Consider the following 26,224-nt stretch of genomic DNA (forward strand, 5'->3'; position numbering starts at 1 on the left):
AAGGAAGCTGGGAATTTGAAGAAAGTGGATTTGGGGTGGATTAACGGGGGTAAAAATATTGAGGATTTGGAAAAGACATCGTGGTGAACAGCTGGTTTAAAGACCTGGTGGGAAGAATGGGATTGAAGCGAGTGAGGGAGTTTATTCCAAAGGTGGGGAAAAAAGAGGAATGAAAAAGTGAAGGTGAGCAGGGATTCGTGATTATTGTTGTTTTACCAGAAGGGGGTTGTTGGCGGACCTTGAGTACCTTGCAGAAATCTGGTGGGGATAAATCGCAGACAGAGCTGGGGGTACCGAAGAGGAGATGGTAGAAGCCAGAAAGACCACCCACCAACCTGCGGTGAGATAGTGAGAGGCCCAAAGAATCAGCCTTCTTGCATCCAAGATTTCTTGGTTTCCATCGTGTGAAGCTGAGAAAGGTGAGAGGCAGGAGCACCATCCCAAAGGGAGAGCAGTACTCAATCAGGCTGCGGACGAAAGCTTTGAATGTGGTCTTTTCACTCCACGTGCTTGGGGTCACAACAATGAAGGGGAAGAGAAAAAAAATCTCAGGGAATATTAAAATGTTGTTTTCACCTGGATACCTTTCACGTGTTAGGCAAATGTCATAACCACTACACTGCAGAAACCTGCTTGTGTCAACAACCCCATCATGTCCTTTAATAAATAATCTCCCACTGGTGACAACACATCATTTTGGATGATTGATGAAGAACGAAACAGAAAAGCTAATGAATCTGGTGTTCAGAACAAGTGTTCTCCTCCATTCCTCATGTCGTGTCGAACTGTTCGTGACGTCACTTACTTCGTTTAAAAAATCCACATTTTATTTAATTTCAAGCACAAACAAAAACTTGAGTTCTGGATAACGCGAAATGAGTGTTGAATAATAGTTTTTGTGAAAAAAAAAATGAAACCGTGAAAAGTAAAAATAGCATGTTTCCGCCCGGTTTCGAACCGGGGACCTTTCGCGTGTGAGGCGAACGTGATAACCACTACACTACAGAAACTGGGACACACCAACAACCCGACGGAAGGGTGACAACACGGAAGGGTATTTATTGAAGATAAATTAAATAATTCAAGTGATGGGAAACACATCATCACTTGAATTATTTAAAATCTCTTAAATGAACACGTCATCACTTGAATTATTTAAATTATCTCAAATAAATACATCATCACTTGAATTATTTAAATTATCTGGAATAAACACATGAGCAGTTGAATTATTTAAATTATCTCAAATAAACACATCATCACTTGAATTATTTTAATTATCTTAAATAAACACATCACTTTAATCATTCAAATGATCTTAAATAAACACATCATCACTTGAATCATTTAAATTATCTTAAATAAACACATCATCACTTGAATTATTTAAATTATCTCAAATAAACACATCATCACTTGAATTATTTAAATTATCTTAAATAAACACATAATCACTTGAATTATTTAAATTATCTGAAAGAAACACATCATCACTTGAATTATTTAAATAATCTTAAATAAACACATCATCACTTGAATCATTTAAATTATCATGAATAAACACATCATCACTTGAATCATTAAATTATCTTCAAGAAACACATCTTCACTTTAATCATTTAAATTATCATCAATAAACACATCATCACTTAAATCATTTAAATTATCATCAATAAACACATCCTCATTTGAATCATTTTAATTATTTTATAGAAACACATCATCAATTGAATGATTTAAATTATCTTAAATAAACACATCATCACTTGAATTATTTAAATTATGTAAAATATACACATCATCACTTGAATTATTTAAATTAACTTCAATAAACACATCATCACTTGAATCATTTAAATTATCTTAAATAAACACATCATCACTTCAATTATTTAAATTATCTTAAATAAACACATCATCACTGGAATTATTTAAATTATCTTAAGTCAACACATCATCACTGGAATTATTTAAATTATCTTAAATAAACACATCATCACTTGAGTTATTTAAATTATCTCAAATAAACACATCATCACTTGAATTATTTAAATTAACTAAAATAAACACATCATCACTTGAATTATTTAAATTAACTTAAAGAAACAAATCATCACTTGAATCATTTAAATTGTCTTAAATAAACACATCTTCACTTGAATCATTTAAATTATCTCAAATATACACATCATCACTTGAATTATTTAAATTATCTAGAAGTCCTGATAAATTATGAAAATTAAGGGTTAAAAGACGATTTTAACCACCGATTTCGCCCTCGTGAGGGAAGGTCAAAAGTGCTGAATGAACTGAACTGAATCACTGCAAACACACACACACACACACACACACACACACACACACACACACACACACACACACACACACACACACACACACACACAGACACACACACCGCATGTGCAAAACATCTCGTATCGTGACGTCATTTTGAAAGTTGGGTGTGAACCTCCTTTTCACGTCACGTGCTTTGGGTAACAACAGCGAAGGGGTCATGAAATAAAATCTCAGGGAGTATGAAAACATTGTTTCCACCCAGTTTTGAACCAGGAACCTTTGGTTTGTTAAGTGAATGTGATAACCACGACTCTATGGAAACTAGCCTGAGTGAACAACCCCATCATGTTCTTTAATAAATAATCTCTCACTGGTTACTCTCACTGGACATTACATGGACTTTCACGAAGGAAGCTGGGAATTTGAAGGAGGTGGATTTGGGGTGGATTAACGGGGGTAGAAAATATTAAGGATTTGGACAAGACATGGTGGTGAACAGCTGGTTTGAAGACCTGGTGGGAAGAATGGGATTGAAGAGAGTGAGGGAGTTTATTCCAAAGGTGGGGAAAAAGAGGAATGAAAAAGTGAAGGTGAGCAGGGATTCGTGATTATTGTTGTTTTACCAGAAGGGGGTTGTTGGCGGACCTTGAGTACCCTGCAGAAATCTGGTGGGGACAAATCGCAGACAGAGCAGGGGGTACCGAAGAGGAGACGGTAGAAGCCATAAAGACCACCAACCAACCTGCGGTGAGATAGTGAGAGGCCCAAAGAATCAGCCTTATTGCATCCTATATTTCTTGGTTTCCATCGTGTGAAGCTGAGAAAGGTGAGAGGCAGGAGCACCATCCCAAAGGGAGAGCAGTACTCAATCAGGCTGCGAACGAAAGCTTTGAATGTGGTCTTTTCACTCCACCTGCTTGGGGTCACAACAATAACGGGGAAGAGAAAAAAAATCTCAGGAAATATTAAAATGTTGTTTCCGCCCGGTTTCGAACCAGGGACCTTTCGCGTGTTAGGCGAACGTGATAACCACTACACTACGGAAACCTGCTTGAGTCACCAACCCCATCATGTTCTTTGTAAATAATCTCTCACTGGTGGCAACACATCATTTTGGATGATTGATGAAGAACGAAACAGAAAAGCGACTGAATCTAGTGTTCAGAACAAGTGTTCTCCTCCATTCCTCATGTCATGTCAAACTGTTCGTGATGTCACTTACTTCATTTGAAAAACATCCACATTTTATTTAATTTCGTGCAAAACAAAAACTTGAGGTTTTGATAACGTAAAATGAGTTTTGAATAATATTTTTTGTTAAATTAAAAAATGAAACCGTGAAAAGTAAAATTAACATGTTTCCAACCGGTTTCGAATCGAGGACCTTTTGCGGGTGAGGCGATGGTGATAACCACTACACTACAGAAACTGGGACACACCAACAACCCGACGGAAGGGTGACAACACGGAAGGGTATTCATCAAAGATAAATTAAATAATTCAAGTGATGATAAACACATCATCACTTGAATTATTTAAAATATCTTAAATGAACGCGTCATCACTTGAATTATTTAAATTATCTCAAATAAATACATCATCACTTGAATTATTTAAATGATCTTAAATCAACACATGATCACTTGAATTATTTAAATTATCTCAAATAAACACATCATCACTTGAATTATTTAAATTATCTTAAATAAACACATCATCACTTTAATCATTTAAATGATCTTAAATCAACACATCATCACTTGAATCATTTAAATGATCTCAAATAAACACATCATCACTTGAATCATTTAAATTATCTTAAATGAACACATCATCACTTGAATTATTTAAATTATCTTAAATAAACACATCATCACTTTAAGCATTTGAATGATCTTAAATAAACACATCACTTGCATTATTTAAATTATCTTAAATAAACACATCATCACTTGAATCATTCAAATTATCTTAAATAAACACATCATCACTTGAATTATTCAAATTATCTTAAATGAACACATCATCACTTGAATTATTTAAATTATCTTAAATAAACACATCATCACTTTAAGCATTTGAATTATCTTAAATAAACACATCACTTGCATTATTTAAATTATCTTAAATAAACACATCATCACTTGAATCATTCAAATTATCTTAAATAAACACATCATCACTTGAATTATTTAAATTATCTTAAATAAACACATCATCACTTGAATTATTTAAATTATCTTGAATAAACACATCATCACTTGAATTATTTAAATTAACTTCAATAAACACATCATCACTTGAGTTATTTAAATTATCTTAAATAAACACATCATCACTTGAATTATTTAAATTATCTTAAATAAACACATCATCACTTCAATTATTTAAATTATCTTAAATAAACAAATCATCACTTGAATTATTTAAATTATCTTAAATAAACACATCATCACTTTAAGCATTTGAATTATCTTAAATAAACACATCACTTGCATTATTTAAATTATCTTAAATAAACACATCATCACTTGAATCATTCAAATTATCTTAAATAAACACATCATCACTTGAATTATTTAAATTATCTTAAATAAACACATCATCACTTGAATTATTTAAATTATCTTGAATAAACACATCATCACTTGAATTATTTAAATTAACTTCAATAAACACATCATCACTTGAGTTATTTAAATTATCTTAAATAAACACATCATCACTTGAATCATTTAAATTATCTTAAATAAACACATCATCACTTCAATTATTTAAATTATCGTAAATAAACAAATCATCACTTGAATTATTTAAATTATCTGGAAGTCCTGATAAATTATGAAAATTAAGGGTTAAAAGACGATTTTAATCAGCGATTTCGCCCTCGTGAGGGAAGGTGAAAAGTGCCGAATGAGCTGAACTGATTCACTGCAAACACACACACACACACACACACACACACACACACACACACACACACACACACACACACATCGCATGTGCAAAACATCTCGTCGTATCGTGACGTCATTTCGAAAGTTGGGTGTGAACCTCCACTTTTCACGTCACGTGCTTTGGGTCACAGCAGCGAATGGGGTCGTGAAATAAAATCTCAGGGAGTATTAAAACATTGTTTCCACCCAGTTTTGAACCAGGAACATTTGGTTTGTTCAGTGAATGTGCTTACCACAACACTATGGAAACTGGCCTGAGTTGATGACCCCATCATGTTCTTTAATAAATAATCTCTCACTGGACATGACATGGACTTTCAGGAAGGAAGCTGGGAATTTGAAGAAAGTGGATTTGGGGTGGATTAACGGGGGTAAAAATATTGAGGATTTGGAAAAGACATCGTGGTGAACAGCTGGTTTAAAGACCTGGTGGGAAGAATGGGATTGAAGCGAGTGAGGGAGTTTATTCCAAAGGTGGGGAAAAAAGAGGAATGAAAAAGTGAAGGTGAGCAGGGATTCGTGATTATTGTTGTTTTACCAGAAGGGGGTTGTTGGCGGACCTTGAGTACCTTGCAGAAATCTGGTGGGGATAAATCGCAGACAGAGCTGGGGGTACCGAAGAGGAGATGGTAGAAGCCAGAAAGACCACCAACCAACCTGCGGTGAGATAGTGAGAGGCCCAAAGAATCAGCCTTCTTGCATCCAAGATTTCTTGGTTTCCATCGTGTGAAGCTGAGAAAGGTGAGAGGCAGGAGCACCATCCCAAAGGGAGAGCAGTACTCAATCAGGCTGCGGACGAAAGCTTTGAATGTGGTCTTTTCACTCCACGTGCTTGGGGTCACAACAATGAAGGGGAAGAGAAAAAAAATCTCAGGGAATATTAAAATGTTGTTTTCACCTGGATACCTTTCACGTGTTAGGCAAATGTCATAACCACTACACTGCAGAAACCTGCTTGTGTCAACAACCCCATCATGTCCTTTAATAAATAATCTCCCACTGGTGACAACACATCATTTTGGATGATTGATGAAGAACGAAACAGAAAAGCTAATGAATCTGGTGTTCAGAACAAGTGTTCTCCTCCATTCCTCATGTCGTGTCGAACTGTTCGTGACGACACTTACTTCGTTTAAAAAAATCCACATTTTATTTAATTTCAAGCACAAACAAAAACTTGAGTTCTGGATAACGCGAAATGAGTGTTGAATAATAGTTTTTGTGAAAAAAAAAATGAAACCGTGAAAAGTAAAAATAGCATGTTTCCGCCCGGTTTCGAACCGGGGACCTTTCGCGTGTGAGGCGAACGTGATAACCACTACACTACAGAAACTGGGACACACCAACAACCCGACGGAAGGGTGACAACACGGAAGGGTATTTATTGAAGATAAATTAAATAATTCAAGTGATGGGAAACACATCATCACTTGAATTATTTAAAATCTCTTAAATGAACACGTCATCACTTGAATTATTTAAATTATCTCAAATAAATACATCATCACTTGAATTATTTAAATTATCTGGAATAAACACATGAGCAGTTGAATTATTTAAATTATCTCAAATAAACACATCATCACTTGAATTATTTTAATTATCTTAAATAAACACATCACTTTAATCATTCAAATGATCTTAAATAAACACATCATCACTTGAATCATTTAAATTATCTTAAATAAACACATCATCACTTGAATTATTTAAATTATCTCAAATAAACACATCATCACTTGAATTATTTAAATTATCTTAAATAAACACATAATCACTTGAATTATTTAAATTATCTGAAAGAAACACATCATCACTTGAATTATTTAAATAATCTTAAATAAACACATCATCACTTGAATCATTTAAATTATCATGAATAAACACATCATCACTTGAATCATTAAATTATCTTCAAGAAACACATCTTCACTTTAATCATTTAAATTATCATCAATAAACACATCATCACTTAAATCATTTAAATTATCATCAATAAACACATCCTCATTTGAATCATTTTAATTATTTTATAGAAACACATCATCAATTGAATGATTTAAATTATCTTAAATAAACACATCATCACTTGAATTATTTAAATTATGTAAAATATACACATCATCACTTGAATTATTTAAATTAACTTCAATAAACACATCATCACTTGAATCATTTAAATTATCTTAAATAAACACATCATCACTTCAATTATTTAAATTATCTTAAATAAACACATCATCACTGGAATTATTTAAATTATCTTAAATAAACACATCATCACTTGAGTTATTTAAATTATCTCAAATAAACACATCATCACTTGAATTATTTAAATTAACTAAAATAAACACATCATCACTTGAATTATTTAAATTAACTTAAAGAAACAAATCATCACTTGAATCATTTAAATTGTCTTAAATAAACACATCTTCACTTGAATCATTTAAATTATCTCAAATATACACATCATCACTTGAATTATTTAAATTATCTAGAAGTCCTGATAAATTATGAAAATTAAGGGTTAAAAGACGATTTTAACCACCGATTTCGCCCTCGTGAGGGAAGGTCAAAAGTGCCGAATGAACTGAACTGAATCACTGCAAACACACACACACACACACACACACACACACACACACACACACACACACACACACACACACACACACACACACACACACACACACACAGACACACACACCGCATGTGCAAAACATCTCGTATCGTGACGTCATTTTGAAAGTTGGGTGTGAACCTCCTTTTCACGTCACGTGCTTTGGGTAACAACAGCGAAGGGGTCATGAAATAAAATCTCAGGGAGTATGAAAACATTGTTTCCACCCAGTTTTGAACCAGGAACCTTTGGTTTGTTAAGTGAATGTGATAACCACGACTCTATGGAAACTAGCCTGAGTGAACAACCCCATCATGTTCTTTAATAAATAATCTCTCACTGGTTACTCTCACTGGACATTACATGGACTTTCACGAAGGAAGCTGGGAATTTGAAGGAGGTGGATTTGGGGTGGATTAACGGGGGTAGAAAATATTAAGGATTTGGACAAGACATGGTGGTGAACAGCTGGTTTGAAGACCTGGTGGGAAGAATGGGATTGAAGAGAGTGAGGGAGTTTATTCCAAAGGTGGGGAAAAAGAGGAATGAAAAAGTGAAGGTGAGCAGGGATTCGTGATTATTGTTGTTTTACCAGAAGGGGGTTGTTGGCGGACCTTGAGTACCCTGCAGAAATCTGGTGGGGACAAATCGCAGACAGAGCAGGGGGTACCGAAGAGGAGACGGTAGAAGCCATAAAGACCACCAACCAACCTGCGGTGAGATAGTGAGAGGCCCAAAGAATCAGCCTTATTGCATCCTATATTTCTTGGTTTCCATCGTGTGAAGCTGAGAAAGGTGAGAGGCAGGAGCACCATCCCAAAGGGAGAGCAGTACTCAATCAGGCTGCGAACGAAAGCTTTGAATGTGGTCTTTTCACTCCACCTGCTTGGGGTCACAACAATAACGGGGAAGAGAAAAAAAATCTCAGGAAATATTAAAATGTTGTTTCCGCCCGGTTTCGAACCAGGGACCTTTCGCGTGTTAGGCGAACGTGATAACCACTACACTACGGAAACCTGCTTGAGTCACCAACCCCATCATGTTCTTTGTAAATAATCTCTCACTGGTGGCAACACATCATTTTGGATGATTGATGAAGAACGAAACAGAAAAGCGACTGAATCTGGTGTTCAGAACAAGTGTTCTCCTCCATTCCTCATGTCATGTCAAACTGTTCGTGATGTCACTTACTTCATTTGAAAAACATCCACATTTTATTTAATTTCGTGCAAAACAAAAACTTGAGGTTTTGATAACGTAAAATGAGTTTTGAATAATATTTTTTGTTAAATTAAAAAATGAAACCGTGAAAAGTAAAATTAACATGTTTCCAACCGGTTTCGAATCGAGGACCTTTTGCGGGTGAGGCGATGGTGATAACCACTACACTACAGAAACTGGGACACACCAACAACCCCACGGAAGGGTGACAACACGGAAGGGTATTCATGAAAGATAAATTAAATAATTCAAGTGATGATAAACACATCATCACTTGAATTATTTAAAATATCTTAAATGAACGCGTCATCACTTGAATTATTTAAATTATCTCAAATAAATACATCATCACTTGAATTATTTAAATGATCTTAAATCAACACATGATCACTTGAATTATTTAAATTATCTCAAATAAACACATCATCACTTGAATTATTTAAATTATCTTAAATAAACACATCATCACTTTAATCATTTAAATGATCTTAAATCAACACATCATCACTTGAATCATTTAAATGATCTCAAATAAACACATCATCACTTGAATCATTTAAATTATCTTAAATGAACACATCATCACTTGAATTATTTAAATTATCTTAAATAAACACATCATCACTTTAAGCATTTGAATGATCTTAAATAAACACATCACTTGCATTATTTAAATTATCTTAAATAAACACATCATCACTTGAATCATTCAAATTATCTTAAATAAACACATCATCACTTGAATTATTCAAATTATCTTAAATGAACACATCATCACTTGAATTATTTAAATTATCTTAAATAAACACATCATCACTTTAAGAATTTGAATTATCTTAAATAAACACATCACTTGCATTATTTAAATTATCTTAAATAAACACATCATCACTTGAATCATTCAAATTATCTTAAATAAACACATCATCACTTGAATTATTTAAATTATCTTAAATAAACACATCATCACTTGAATTATTTAAATTATCTTGAATAAACACATCATCACTTGAATTATTTAAATTAACTTCAATAAACACATCATCACTTGAGTTATTTAAATTATCTTAAATAAACACATCATCACTTGAATTATTTAAATTATCTGAAATCAACACATCATCACTGGAATTATTTAAATTATCTTAAATCAACACATCATCACTTGAGTTATTTAAATGATCTCAAATAAACACATCATCACTTGAATTATTAAAATTAACTTAAATAAACACATCATCACTTGAATTATTTAAATTAACTTCAATAAACACATCATCACTTGAATCATTTAAATTATCTTAAATAAACACATCATCACTTGAATCATTTAAATTGTCTTAAATAAACACATCATCACTTGAATCATTTAAATTATCTTAAATAAACACATCATCACTTCAATTATTTAAATTATCTTAAATAAACAAATCATCACTTGAATTATTTAAATTATCTGGAAGTCCTGATAAATGATGAAAATTAAGGGTTAAAAGACGATTTTAATCAGCGATTTCGCCCTCGTGAGGGAAGGTGAAAAGTGCCGAATGAGCTGAACTGATTCACTGCAAACACACACACACACACACACACACACACACACACACACACACACACACACACACACACACACACACATCGCATGTGCAAAACATCTCGTCGTATCGTGACGTCATTTCGAAAGTTGGGTGAGAACCTCCACTTTTCACGTCACGTGCTTTGGGTCACAGCAGCGAAGGGGTCGTGAAATAAAATCTCAGGGAGTATTAAAACATTGTTTCCACCCAGTTTTGAACCAGGAACATTTGGTTTGTTCAGTGAATGTGCTTACCACAACACTATGGAAACTGGCCTGAGTTGATGACCCCATCATGTTCTTTAATAAATAATCTCTCACTGGACATGACATGGACTTTCAGGAAGGAAGCTGGGAATTTGAAGAAAGTGGATTTGGGGTGGATTAACGGGGGTAAAAATATTGAGGATTTGAAAAGACATCGTGGTGAACAGCTGGTTTAAAGACCTGGTGGGAAGAATGGGATTGAAGCGAGTGAGGGAGTTTATTCCAAAGGTGGGGAAAAAAGAGGAATGAAAAAGTGAAGGTGAGCAGGGATTCGTGATTATTGTTGTTTTACCAGAAGGGGGTTGTTGGCGGACCTTGAGTACCCTGCAGAAATCTGGTGGGGACAAATCGCAGACAGAGCTGGGGGTACCGAAGAGGAGATGGTAGAAGCCAGAAAGACCACCCACCAACCTGCGGTGAGATAGTGAGAGGCCCAAAGAATCAGCCTTCTTGCATCCAAGATTTCTTGGTTTCCATCGTGTGAAGCTGAGAAAGGTGAGAGGCAGGAGCACCATCCCAAAGGGAGAGCAGTACTCAATCAGGCTGCGGACGAAAGCTTTGAATGTGGTCTTTTCACTCCACGTGCTTGGGGTCACAACAATGAAGGGGAAGAGAAAAAAAATCTCAGGGAATATTAAAATGTTGTTTTCACCTGGATACCTTTCACGTGTTAGGCAAATGTCATAACCACTACACTGCAGAAACCTGCTTGTGTCAACAACCCCATCATGTCCTTTAATAAATAATCTCCCACTGGTGACAACACATCATTTTGGATGATTGATGAAGAACGAAACAGAAAAGCTAATGAATCTGGTGTTCAGAACAAGTGTTCTCCTCCATTCCTCATGTCGTGTCGAACTGTTCGTGACGTCACTTACTTCGTTTAAAAAAATCCACATTTTATTTAATTTCAAGCACAAACAAAAACTTGAGTTCTGGATAACGCGAAATGAGTGTTGAATAATAGTTTTTGTGAAAAAAAAAATGAAACCGTGAAAAGTAAAAATAGCATGTTTCCGCCCGGTTTCGAACCGGGGACCTTTCGCGTGTGAGGCGAACGTGATAACCACTACACTACAGAAACTGGGACACACCAACAACCCGACGGAAGGGTGACAACACGGAAGGGTATTTATTGAAGATAAATTAAATAATTCAAGTGATGGGAAACACATCATCACTTGAATTATTTAAAATCTCTTAAATGAACACGTCATCACTTGAATTATTTAAATTATCTCAAATAAATACATCATCACTTGAATTATTTAAATTATCTGGAATAAACACATGAGCAGTTGAATTATTTAAATTATCTCAAATAAACACATCATCACTTGAATTATTTTAATTATCTTCAATAAACACATCACTTTAATCATTTAAATGATCTTAAATAAACACATCATCACTTGAATCATTTAAATTATCTCAAATAAACACATCATCACTTGAATCATTTAAATTATCTTAAATGAATACATCATCACTTGAGGCATTGAAATTATCTGAAAGAAACACATCATCACTTGATTTTTTTCAATTATCTCAAATAAACACATCATCACTTGAATTATTTAAATTATCTTAAATAAACACATGATCACTTTAATCATTTGAATGATCTTAAATAAACACATCATCACTTGAATGATTTAAATTATCTTAAATAAACACATCATCACTTGAATCATTTAAATTATCTGAAATAAACACATCATCACTTGCATTATTTAAATTATCTTAAATAAACACATCATTATTGGAATTATTTAAATTATCTCAAATAAACACATCATCACTTGAATTATTTAAATTATCTTCAACAAACACATCATCACTTGAATTATTTAAATTATCTTCAATAAACACATCATCACTTGAATTATTTAAATTATCTTAAATGAACACATCATCACTGGAATTATTTAAATTATCGTAAATTAACACATCATCACTTGAGTTATTTAAATGATCTCAAATAAACACATCATCACTTGAATGATTTAAATTAACTTAAATAAACACATCATCACTTGAATTATTTAAATTAACTTCAATGAACACATTCTCACTTGAATCATTTAAATTATCTTAAATAAACACATCATCACTTGAATCATTTAAATTGTCTTAAATAAACACATCATCACTTGAATCATTTAAATTATCTTAAATAAACACATCATCACTTCAATTATTTAAATTATCTTAAATAAACACAAAATCACTTGAATTATTTAAATTATCTGAAAGAAACACATCATCACTTGAATTATTTAAATTATCTGAAATAAACACATCATCACTTGAATCATTTAAATTATCATGAATAAACACATCATCACTTGAATCATTAAATTATCTTAAATAAACACATCATCACTTGAATTATTTAAATTATCATGAATAAACACATCATCACTTGAATCATTTAAATTATCATGAATAAACACATCATCACTTTAATCATTTAAATTATCTTAAATAAACACATCATCACTTAAATCATTAAAATTATCTTAAATAAACACATCATCACATGAATTATTTAAATTATCTTGAATAAACACATCATCACTTGAATTATTTAAATTATGTAAAATATACACATCATCACTTGAATTATTTAAATTAACTTCAATAAACACATCATCACTTGAATCATTTAAATTATCTTAAATAAACACATCATCACTTGAATTATTTAAATTATCTTAAATAAACACATCATCACTTGAATTATTTAAATTATCTGAAATCAACACATCATCACTGGAATTATTTAAATTATCTTAAATCAACACATCATCACTTGAGTTATTTAAATGATCTCAAATAAACACATCATCACTTGAATTATTTAAAATATCTTAAATGAACACGTCATCACTTGAATTATTTAAATTTTCTCAAATAAATACATCATCACTTGAATAATTTAAATTATCTTGAATAAACACATGAGCACTTGAATTATTTAAATTATCTCAAATAAACACATCATCACTTGAATTATTTAAATTATCTTAAATAAACACATCACTTTAATCATTTAAATGATCTTAAATAAACACATCATCACTTGAATCATTTAAATTATCTCAAATAAACACATCATCACTTGAATCATTTAAATCATCTAAAATGAATACATCATCACTTGAGGCATTGAAATTATCTTAAATAAACACATCATCACTTGCATTATTTAAATTATCTTAAATAAACACATCATTACTTGAATGATTTAAATTATCTTAAATCAACACATCATCACTGGAATTATTTAAATTATCTTTAAGAAACACATCATTACTTGAATGATTTAAATTATCTTAAATCAACACATCATCACTGGAATTATTTAAATTATCTGAAATAAACACATCATCACTTTAATCATTTAAATTATCATGAATAAACACATCATCACTTGAATCATTAAATTATCTTAAATAAACACATCATCACTTGAATTATTTAAATTATCTGAAATAAACACATCACTTGAATCATTAAATTATCTGAAATAAACACATCATCACTTTAATCATTTAAATTATCATGAATAAACACATCATCACTTGAATCATTTAAATTATCATGAATAAACACATCATCACTTAAATCATTAAAATTATCTGAAATAAACACAACATCACTTGAATCATTAAATTATCTGAAATAAACACATCATCACTTTAATCATTTAAATCATGAATGAACACATCATCACTTTAATCATTTAAATTATCTTAAATAAACACATCATCACTTAAATCATTAAAATTATCTTAAATAAACACATCTTCACATGAATTATTTAAATTATCTTGAATAAACACATCATCACTTGAATTATTTAAATTATGTAAAATATACACATCATCACTTGAATTATTTAAATTAACTTCAATAAACACATCATCACTTGAATCATTTAAATTATCTTAAATAAACACATCATCACTTGAATTATTTAAATTATCTTAAATAAACACATCATCACTTGAATTATTTAAATTATCTGAAATCAACACATCATCACTGGAATTATTTAAATTATCTTAAATCAACACATCATCACTTGAGTTATTTAAATGATCTCAAATAAACACATCATCACTTGAATTATTTAAATTAACTTAAATAAACACATCATCACTTGAATTATTAAAATTAACTTCAATAAACACATCATCACTTGAATTTTTAAAATTAACTTCAATAAACACATCATCACTTGAATCATTTAAATTATCTTAAATAAACACATCATCACTTGAATTATTTAAATTAACTAAAATAAACACATCATCACTTGAATTATTTAAATTAACTTAAAGAAACAAATCATCACTTGAATCATTTAAATTGTCTTAAATAAACACATCTTCACTTGAATCATTTAAATTATCTCAAATATACACATCATCACTTGAATTATTTAAATTATCTAGAAGTCCTGATAAATTATGAAAATTAAGGGTTAAAAGACGATTTTAACCACCGATTTCGCCCTCGTGAGGTAAGGTCAAAAGTGCCGAATGAACTGAACTGAATCACTGCAAACACACACACACACACACACACACACACACACACACACACACACACACACACACACACACACACACACACACACACACACACACACACACACACACACACCGCATGTGCAAAACATCTCGTATCGTGACGTCATTTCGAAAGTTGGGTGTGAACCTCCTTTTCACGTCACGTGCTTTGGGTAACAACAGCGAAGGGGTCATGAAATAAAATCTCAGGGAGTATGAAAACATTGTTTCCACCCAGTTTTGAAACAGGAACCTTTGGTTTGTTAAGTGAATGTGATAACCACGACACTATGGCAACCAGCCTGAGTGAACAACCCCATCATGTTCTTTAATAAATAATCTCTCACTGGTTACTCTCACTGGACATTACATGGACTTTCACGAAGGAAGCTGGGAATTTGAAGGAGGTGGATTTGGGGTGGATTAACGGGGGTAGAAAATATTAAGGATTTGGACAAGACATGGTGGTGAACAGCTGGTTTGAAGACCTGGTGGGAAGAATGGGATTGAAGAGAGTGAGGGAGTTTATTCCAAAGGTGGGGAAAAAGAGGAATGAAAAAGTGAAGGTGAGCAGGGATTCGTGATTATTGTTGTTTTACCAGAAGGGGGTTGTTGGCGGACCTTGAGTACCCTGCAGAAATCTGGTGGGGACAAATCGCAGACAGAGCAGGGGGTACCGAAGAGGAGACGGTAGAAGCCATAAAGACCACCAACCAACCTGCGGTGAGATAGTGAGAGGCCCAAAGAATCAGCCTTATTGCATCCTATATTTCTTGGTTTCCATCGTGTGAAGCTGAGAAAGGTGAGAGGCAGGAGCACCATCCCAAAGGGAGAGCAGTACTCAATCAGGCTGCGGACGAAAGCTTTGAATGTGGTCTTTTCACTCCACCTGCTTGGGGTCACAACAATAAAGGGGAAGAGAAAAAAAATCTCAGGGAATATTAAAATGTTGTTTCCGCCCGGTTTCGAACCAGGGACCTTTCGCGTGTTAGGCGAACGTGATAACCACTACACTACGGAAACCTGCTTGAGTCACCACCCCCATCATGTTCTTTGTAAATAATCTCTCACTGGTGGCAACACATCATTTTGGGATGATTGATGAAGAACGAAACAGAAAAGCGACTGAATCTGGTGTTCAGAACAAATGTTCTCCTCCATTCCTCATGTCATGTCGAACTGTTCGTGATGTCACTTACTTCATTTAAAAAACATCCACATTTTATTTAATTTCGTGCAAAACAAAAATTTGAGGTTTTGATAACGTAAAATGAGTTTTGAATAATATTTTTTGTTAAATTAAAAAATGAAACCGTGAAAAGTAAAATTAACATGTTTCCAACTGGTTTTGAATCGAGGACCTTTTGCGGGTGAGGCGATGGTGATAACCACTACACCACAGAAACTGGGACATACCAACAACCCGACGGAAGGGTGACAACACGGAAGGGTATTCATTAAAGATAAATTAAATAATTCAAGTGATGATAAACACATCACCACTTGAATTACTTAAAATATCTTAAATGAACACGTCATCACTTGAATTATTTAAATTATCTCAAATAAATACATAATCACTTGAATTATTTAAATTATCTTAAATCAACACATGATCACTTGAATTATTTAAATTATCTCAAATAAACACATCATCACTTGAATTATTTAAATTATCTTAAATAAACACATCATCACTTTAATCATTTAAATGATCTTAAATAAACACATCATCACTTGAATCATTTAAATGATCTCAAATAAACACATCATCACTTGAATCATTTAAATTATCTTAAATGAACACATCATCACTTGAATTATTTAAATTATCTTAAATAAACACATCATCACTTTAAGCATTTGAATGATCTTAAATAAACACATCATCACTTTCATTATTTAAATTATCTTAAATAAACACATCATCACTTGAATCATGCAAATTATCTTAAATAAACACATCATCACTTGAATTATTCAAATTATCTTAAATGAACACATCATCACTTGAATTATTTAAATTATCTTAAATAAACACATCATCACTTTAAGCATTTCAATTATCTTAAATAAACACATCACTTGCATTATTTAAATTATCTTAAATAAACACATCATCACTTGAATCATTCAAATTATCTTAAATAAACACATCATCACTTGAATTATTTTAATTATCTTAAATAAACACATCATCATTTGAATTATTTAAATTATCTTGAATAAACACATCATCACTTGAATTATTTAAATTAACTTCAATAAACACATCAACACTTGAATTATTTAAATTATCTTAAATAAACACAGCACCACTTGAATTATTTCATTATCTTAAACAAACACATCATCACTTGAATTATTTAAATTATCTTAAATCAACACATCATCACTGGAATTATTTAAATTATCTTAAAGAAACACATCATCACTTGAGTTATTGAAATGATCTCAAATAAACACATCATCACTTGAATTATTTAAATTAACTTAAATAAACACATCATCACTTGAATTATTTAAATTAACTTCAATAAACACATCATCACTTGAATCATTTAAATTATCTTGAATAAACACATCATCACTTGAATCATTAAAATTGTCTTAAATAAACACATCATCCCTTGAATCACATAAATTATCTTAAATAAACACATCATCACTTCAATTATTTAAATGATCTTAAATAAACACATCATCACTTGAATTATTTAAATTATCTGGAACTCCTGATAAATTATGAAAATTAAGGGTAAAAAGACGATTTTAATCACCGATTTCGCCCTTGTGACGGAAGGTCAAAAGTGCCGAATGAGCTGAACTGAATCACTGCAAACACACACACACACACACACACACACACACACACACACACACACACACACACACACACACACACACACACACACACACACCGCATGTGCAAAACATCTCGTCGTATCGTGACGTCATTTCGAAAGTTGGGTGTTCACCTCCACTTTTCACGTCACGTGCTTTGGGGAACAACAGCGAAGGGGTCGTGAAATAAAATCTCAGGGAGTATTAAAACATTGTTTCCACCCAGTTTTGAACCAGGAACCTTTGGTTTGTCAAATGAATGTGATAACTACTACACGATGGAAACTGGCCTGAGTCACCACCCCCATTATGTTCTTTAATAAATAATCTCTCACTGGTTACTCTCACTGGACATTACATGGACTTTCAGGAAGGAAGCTGGGAATTTGAAGGAGGTGAATTTGGGGTGGATTAACGGGGGTAGAAAATATTGAGGATTTGGATAAGACATGGTGGTGGACAGCTGGTTTGCAGACCTGGAGGGAAGAATGGGATTGAAGAGAGTGAGGGAGTTTATTCCAAAGGCGGGAAAAAATAGGAATGAAAAAGTGAAGGTGAGCAGAGATTCGTGATTATTGTCGTTTTACCAGAAGTGGTTTGTTGGCGGACCTTGAGTAACCTGCAGAAATATGGTGGGGACAAATCGCAGACAGAGCTGGGGGGGGGGACCGAAGAGGAGACGGCAGAAGACAGAAAGACCACCAACTCATCTGCGGTGAGAGAGTGAGAGGCCCAAAGAATTAGCCTTATTGCATCCTCTATTTCTTGGTTTCCATCCTGTGAAGCTGAGAAAGGTGAGAGGCAGGAGCACCATCCCAAAGTGAGAGCAGTACTCAATCAGGCTGCGGACTAAAGCTTTGAATGTGGTCTTTTCACTACACGTGCTTGGGGTCACAACAATGAAGGGGAAGAGAAAAAAAATCTCAAGGAATATTAGAATGCTGTTTTCACCCAGATACCTTTCACATGTTAGGTAAATGTCATAACCACTACACTACAGAAACCTGCTTGTGTCAGCAACCCCATCATATCCTTGAATAAATAATCTCCCACTGGTGACAACAAATCGTTTTGGATGATTGATGAAGAACGAAACAGAAAAGCGAATGAATCTGGTGTTCAGAATCAGTGTTCTCCTCCATTCCTCATGTCGTGTTGAACTGTTCGTGACGTCACTCACTTCGTTTAAAAAAATCCACATTTTATTTAATTTCGTGCACAAACAAAAACTTGAGTTCTGGATAACGCTAAATGAGTGTTGAATAATAGTTTTTTGAAAAAAAAAATGAAACCGTGAAAAGTAAAAATAACATGTTTCCACCCGGTTTCGAACCGGGGACCTTTCGCGTGTGAGGCGAACGTGATAACCACTACACTACGGAAACTCGGACACACCAACAACCCGACGGAAGGGTGACAACACGGAAGGGTATTTATTGAAGATAAATTAAATAATTCAAGTGATGAGAAACACATCATCACTTGAATTATTTAAAATATCTTAAATGAACACGTCATCACTTGAATTATTTAAATTATCTCAAATAAATACATCATCACTTGAATTATTTAAATTATCTTGAATAAAATCGAGCACTTGAATTATTTAAATTATCTCAAATAAACACATCATCACTTGAATTATTTAAATTATCTTAAATAAACACATCACTTTAATCATTTAAATGATCTTAAATGAACACATCATCACTTGAATCATTTAAATTATCTCAAATAAACACATCATCACTTGAATCATTTAAATTATCTTAAATGAATACATCATCACTTGAATTATTTAAATTATCTTAAATAAACACATCATCACTTGCATTATTTAAATTATCTTAAATAAACACATCATCACTTGCATTATTTAAATTATCTGAAATAAACACATCATCACTTGAATTATTTAAATTATCTCAAATAAACACATCATCACTTGAATTATTTAAATTATCTTAAATAAACACATGATCACTTTAATCATTTGAATGATCTTAAATAAACACATGATCACTTGAATGATTTAAATTATCTTAAATAAACACATCATCACTTGAATCATTTAAATTATCTGAAAGAAACACATCATCACTTGCATTATTTAAATTATCTTAAATAAACACATCATTATTGGAATTATTTAAATTATCTCAAATTAACACATCATCACTTGAATTATTTAAATTATCTTCAATAAACACATCATCACTTGAATTATTTAAATTATCTTGAATAAACACATCATCACTTGAATTATTTAAATTATCTTAAATAAACACATCATCACTTGAATTATTTAAATTATCTTAAATCAACACATCATCACTGGAATTATTTAAATTATCGTAAATTAACACATCATCACTTGAGTTATTTAAATGATCTCAAATAAACACATCATCACTTGAATTATTTAAATTAACTTAAATAAACACATCATCACTTGAATTATTTAAATTAACTTCAATAACACATCATCACTTGAATCATTTAAATTATCTTAAATAAACACATCATCACTTGAATTATTTAAATTATCTTAAATAAACACATCATCACTTGAATTATTTAAATTATCTTAAATAAACACAAAATCACTTGAATTATTTAAATTATCTGAAAGAAACACATCATCACTTGAATTATTTAAATTATCTGAAATAAACACATCATCACTTGAATCATTTAAATTATCATGAATAAACACATCATCACTTGAATCATTAAATTATCTTAAATAAACACATCATCACTTGAATCATTTAAATTATCATGAATAAACACATCATCACTTTAATCATTTAAATTATCTTAAATAAACACATCATCACTTAAATCATTAAAATTATCTTAAATAAACACATCATCACATGAATTATTTAAATTATCTTGAATAAACACATCATCACTTGAATTATTTAAATTATGTAAAATATACACATCATCACTTGAATTATTTAAATTAACTTCAATAAACACATCATCACTTGAATCATTTAAATTATCTTAAATAAACACATCATCACTTGAGTTATTTAAATTATCTTAAATAAACACATCATCACTTGAATTATTTAAATTATCTGAAATCAACACATCATCACTGGAATTATTTAAATTATCTTAAATCAACACATCATCACTTGAGTGATTTAAATGATCTCATATAAACACATCATCACTTGAATTATTAAAATTAATTTAAATAAACACATCATCACTTGAATTATTTAAATTAACTTCAATAAACACATCATCACTTGAATCATTTAAATTATCTCAAATAAACACATCATCACTTGAATCATTTAAATTGTCTTAAATAAACACATCATCACTTGAATCATTTAAATTATCTTAAATAAACACATCATCACTTCAATTATTTAAATTATCTTAAATAAACAAATCATCACTTGAATTATTTAAATTATCTGGAAGTCCTGATAAATTATGAAAATTAAGGGTTAAAGGGCGATTTTAATCAGCGATTTCGCCCTCGTGAGGGAAGGTGAAAAGTGCCGAATGAGCTGAACTATTCACTGCAAACACACACACACACACACACACACACACACACACACACACACACACACACACACACACACACACACACACACACATCGCATGTGCAAAACATCTCGTAGTATCGTGACGTCATTTCGAAAGTTGGGTGTGAACCTCCACTTTTCACGTCACGTGCTTTGGGTCACAGCAGCGAATGGGGTCGTGAAATAAAATCTCAGGGAGTATTAAAACATTGTTTCCACCCAGTTTTGAACCAGGAACCTTTGGTTTGTTAAGTGAATGTGCTTACCACAACACTGGCCTGAGTTGATGATCCCATCATGTTCTTTAATAAATAATCTCTCACTGGACATGACATGGACTTTCAGGAAGGAAGCTGGGAATTTGAAGGAAGTGGATTTGGGGTGGATTAACGGGGGTAAAAATATTGAGGATTTGAAAAGACATCGTGGTGAACAGCTGGTTTAAAGACCTGGTGGGAAGAATGGGATTGAAGCGAGTGAGGGAGTTTATTCCAAAGGTGGGGAAAAAAGAGGAATGAAAAAGTGAAGGTGAGCAGGGATTCGTGATTATTGTTGTTTTACCAGAAGGGGGTTGTTGGCGGACCTTGAGTACCCTGCAGAAATCTGGTGGGGACAAATTGCAGACAGAGCTGGGGGTACCGAAGAGGAGATGGTAGAAGCCAGAAAGACCACCCACCAACCTGCGGTGAGATAGTGAGAGGCCCAAAGAATCAGCCTTCTTGCATCCAAGATTTCTTGGTTTCCATCGTGTGAAGCTGAGAAAGGTGAGAGGCAGGAGCACCATCCCAAAGGGAGAGCAGTACTCAATCAGGCTGCGGACGAAAGCTTTGAATGTGGTCTTTTCACTCCACGTGCTTGGGGTCACAACAATGAAGGGGAAGAGAAAAAAAATCTCAGGGAATATTAAAATGTTGTTTTCACCTGGATACCTTTCACGTGTTAGGCAAATGTCATAACCACTACACTGCAGAAACCTGCTTGTGTCAACAACCCCATCATGTCCTTTAATAAATAATCTCCCACTGGTGACAACACATCATTTTGGATGATTGATGAAGAACGAAACAGAAAAGCTAATGAATCTGGTGTTCAGAACAAGTGTTCTCCTCCATTCCTCATGTCGTGTCGAACTGTTCGTGACGTCACTTACTTCGTTTAAAAAAATCCACATTTTATTTAATTTCAAGCACAAACAAAAACTTGAGTTCTGGATAACGCGAAATGAGTGTTGAATAATAGTTTTTGTGAAAAAAAAATGAAACCGTGAAAAGTAAAAACAGCATGTTTCCGCCCGGTTTTGAACCGGGGACCTTTCGCGTGTGAGGCGAACGTGATAACCACTACACTACAGAAACTGGGACACACCAACAACCCGACGGAAGGGTGACAACACGGAAGGGTATTTATTGAAGATAAATTAAATAATTCAAGTGATGGGAAACACATCATCACTTGAATTATTTAAAATCTCTTAAATGAACACGTCATCACTTGAATTATTTAAATTATCTCAAATAAATACATCATCACTTGAATTCTTTAAATTATCTGGAATAAACACATGAGCACTTGAATTATTTAAATTATCTCAAATAAAAACATCATCACTTGAATGATTTAAATTATCTTCAATAAACACATCACTTGAATCATTTAAATGATCTTAAATAAACACATCATCACTTGAATCATTTAAATTATCTTAAATAAACACATCATCACTTCAATTATTTAAATTATCTTAAATAAACACAAAATCACTTGAATTATTTAAATTATCTGAAAGAAACACATCATCACTTGAATTATTTAAATTATCTGAAATAAACACATCATCACTTGAATCATTTAAATTATCATGAATAAACACATCATCACTTGAATCATTAAATTATCTTAAATAAACACATCATCACTTGAATTATTTAAATTATCATGAATAAACACATCATCACTTGAATCATTTAAATTATCATGAATAAACACATCATCACTTTAATCATTTAAATTATCTTAAATAAACACATCATCACTTAAATCATTAAAATTATCTTAAATAAACACATCATCACATGAATTATTTAAATTATCTTGAATAAACACATCATCACTTGAATTATTTAAATTATGTAAAATATACACATCATCACTTGAATTATTTAAATTAACTTCAATAAACACATCATCACTTGAATCATTTAAATTATCTTAAATAAACACATCATCACTTGAATTATTTAAATTATCTTAAATAAACACATCATCACTTCAATTATTTAAATTATCTGAAATCAACACATCATCACTGGAATTATTTAAATTATCTTAAATCAACACATCATCACTTGAGTTCTTTAAATGATCTCAAATAAACACATCATCACTTGAATTATTTAAAATATCTTAAATGAACACGTCATCACTTGAATTATTTAAATTATCTCAAATAAATACATCATCACTTGAATAATTTAAATTATCTTGAATAAACACATGAGCACTTGAATTATTTAAATTATCTCAAATAAACACATCATCACTTGAATTATTTAAATTATCTTAAATAAACACATCACTTTAATCATTTAAATGATCTTAAATAAACACATCATCACTTGAATCATTTAAATAATCTAAAATGAATACATCATCACTTGAGGCATTGAAATTATCTTAAATAAACACATCATCACTTGCATTATTTAAATTATCTTAAATAAACACATCATCACTTGAATTATTTAAATTATCTTAAATAAACACATCATCACTTGAATTATTTAAATTATCTCAAATAAACACATCATCACTTGAATTATTTAAATTATCTTAAATAAACACATGATCACTTTAATCATTTGAATGATCTTAAATAAACACATCATCACTTGAATGATTTAAATTATCTTAAATAAACACATCATCACTTGAATCATTTAAATTATCTTAAATAAACACATCATCACTTGCATTATTTAAATTATCTTTAATAAACACATCATTACTTGAATTATTTAAATTATCTTAAATCAACACATCATCACTGGAATTATTTAAATTATCGTAAATTAACACATCATCACTTGAGTTATTTAAATGATCTCAAATAAACACATCATCACTTGAATTATTTAAATTAACTTACATAAACACATCATCACTTGAATTATTTAAATTAACTTCAATGAACACATCATCACTTGAATCATTTCAATTATCTTAAATAAACACATCATCACTTGAATCATTTAAATTGTCTGAAATGAACACATCATCACTTGAATCATTTAAATTATCTTAAATAAACACATAATCACTTCAATTATTTAAATTATCTTAAATAAACACAAAATCACTTGAATTATTTAAATTATCTGAAAGAAACACATCATCACTTGAATTATTTAAATTATCTGAAATAAACACATCATCACTTGAATCATTTAAATTATCATGAATAAACACATCATCACTTGAATCATTAAATTATCTTCAATAAACACATCATCACTTGAATTATTTAAATTATCTGAAATAAACACAACATCACTTGAATCATTAAATTATCTGAAATAAACACATCATCACTTTAATCATTTAAATTATCATGAATAAACACATCATCACTTGAATCATTTAAATTATCATGAATAAACACATCATCACTTTAATCATTCAAATTATCTTAAATAAACACATCATCACTTAAATCATTAAAATTATCTGAAATAAACACAACATCACTTGAATCATTAAATTATCTGAAATAAACACATCATCACTTAAATCATTTAAATCATGAATGAACACATCATCACTTTAATCATTTAAATTATCTTAAATAAACACATCATCACTTAAATCATTAAAATTATCTTAAATAAACACATCATCACATGAATTATTTAAATTATCTTGAATAAACACATCATCACTTGAATTATTTAAATTATGTAAAATATACACATCATCACTTGAATTATTTCAATTAACTTCAATAAACACATCATCACTTGAATCATTTAAATTATCTTAAATAAACACATCATCACTTGAATTATTTAAATTATCTTAAATAAACACATCATCACTTGAATTATTTAAATTATCTGAAATCAACACATCATCACTGGAATTATTTAAATTATCTTAAATCAACACATCATCACTTGAGTTATTTAAATGATCTCAAATAAACACATCATCACTTGAATTATTTAAATTAACTTAAATAAACACATCATCACTTGAATTATTAAAATTAACTTCAATAAACACATCATCACTTGAATTAT

At 31.4% G+C, this 26,224-nt stretch overlaps 8 non-coding genes across 8 annotated transcripts; all 8 read right to left on the reverse strand.

The window, feature by feature from the left end:
- Positions 1–937: 937 nt before the first annotated feature.
- Positions 938–1,010, reverse strand: TRNAV-CAC (transfer RNA valine (anticodon CAC)). The gene has a single exon. It is a non-coding gene; the product is annotated as a tRNA-Val (tRNA).
- Positions 1,011–3,272: 2,262 nt separating this feature from the next.
- TRNAV-AAC (transfer RNA valine (anticodon AAC)) lies at positions 3,273–3,345 on the reverse strand. The gene has a single exon. It is a non-coding gene; the product is annotated as a tRNA-Val (tRNA).
- A 3,170-nt stretch (positions 3,346–6,515) lies between these two features.
- TRNAV-CAC (transfer RNA valine (anticodon CAC)) lies at positions 6,516–6,588 on the reverse strand. The gene has a single exon. It is a non-coding gene; the product is annotated as a tRNA-Val (tRNA).
- Positions 6,589–8,821: 2,233 nt separating this feature from the next.
- TRNAV-AAC (transfer RNA valine (anticodon AAC)) lies at positions 8,822–8,894 on the reverse strand. Its single transcript has one exon. It is a non-coding gene; the product is annotated as a tRNA-Val (tRNA).
- A 3,062-nt stretch (positions 8,895–11,956) lies between these two features.
- TRNAV-CAC (transfer RNA valine (anticodon CAC)) lies at positions 11,957–12,029 on the reverse strand. Its single transcript has one exon. It is a non-coding gene; the product is annotated as a tRNA-Val (tRNA).
- Positions 12,030–16,475: 4,446 nt separating this feature from the next.
- On the reverse strand, positions 16,476–16,548 carry TRNAV-AAC (transfer RNA valine (anticodon AAC)). Its single transcript has one exon. It is a non-coding gene; the product is annotated as a tRNA-Val (tRNA).
- A 3,133-nt stretch (positions 16,549–19,681) lies between these two features.
- Positions 19,682–19,754, reverse strand: TRNAV-CAC (transfer RNA valine (anticodon CAC)). The gene has a single exon. It is a non-coding gene; the product is annotated as a tRNA-Val (tRNA).
- Positions 19,755–23,211: 3,457 nt separating this feature from the next.
- On the reverse strand, positions 23,212–23,284 carry TRNAV-CAC (transfer RNA valine (anticodon CAC)). Its single transcript has one exon. It is a non-coding gene; the product is annotated as a tRNA-Val (tRNA).
- Between the last annotated feature and the right edge of the window lie 2,940 nt (positions 23,285–26,224).

The sequence above is a fragment of the Eptatretus burgeri genome, chromosome 15 (genome assembly GCF_056783735.1).
Source record: "Eptatretus burgeri isolate ZD-2024b chromosome 15, Ebu_testis_v1, whole genome shotgun sequence".
NCBI lineage: Eukaryota > Metazoa > Chordata > Myxini > Myxiniformes > Myxinidae > Eptatretus > Eptatretus burgeri.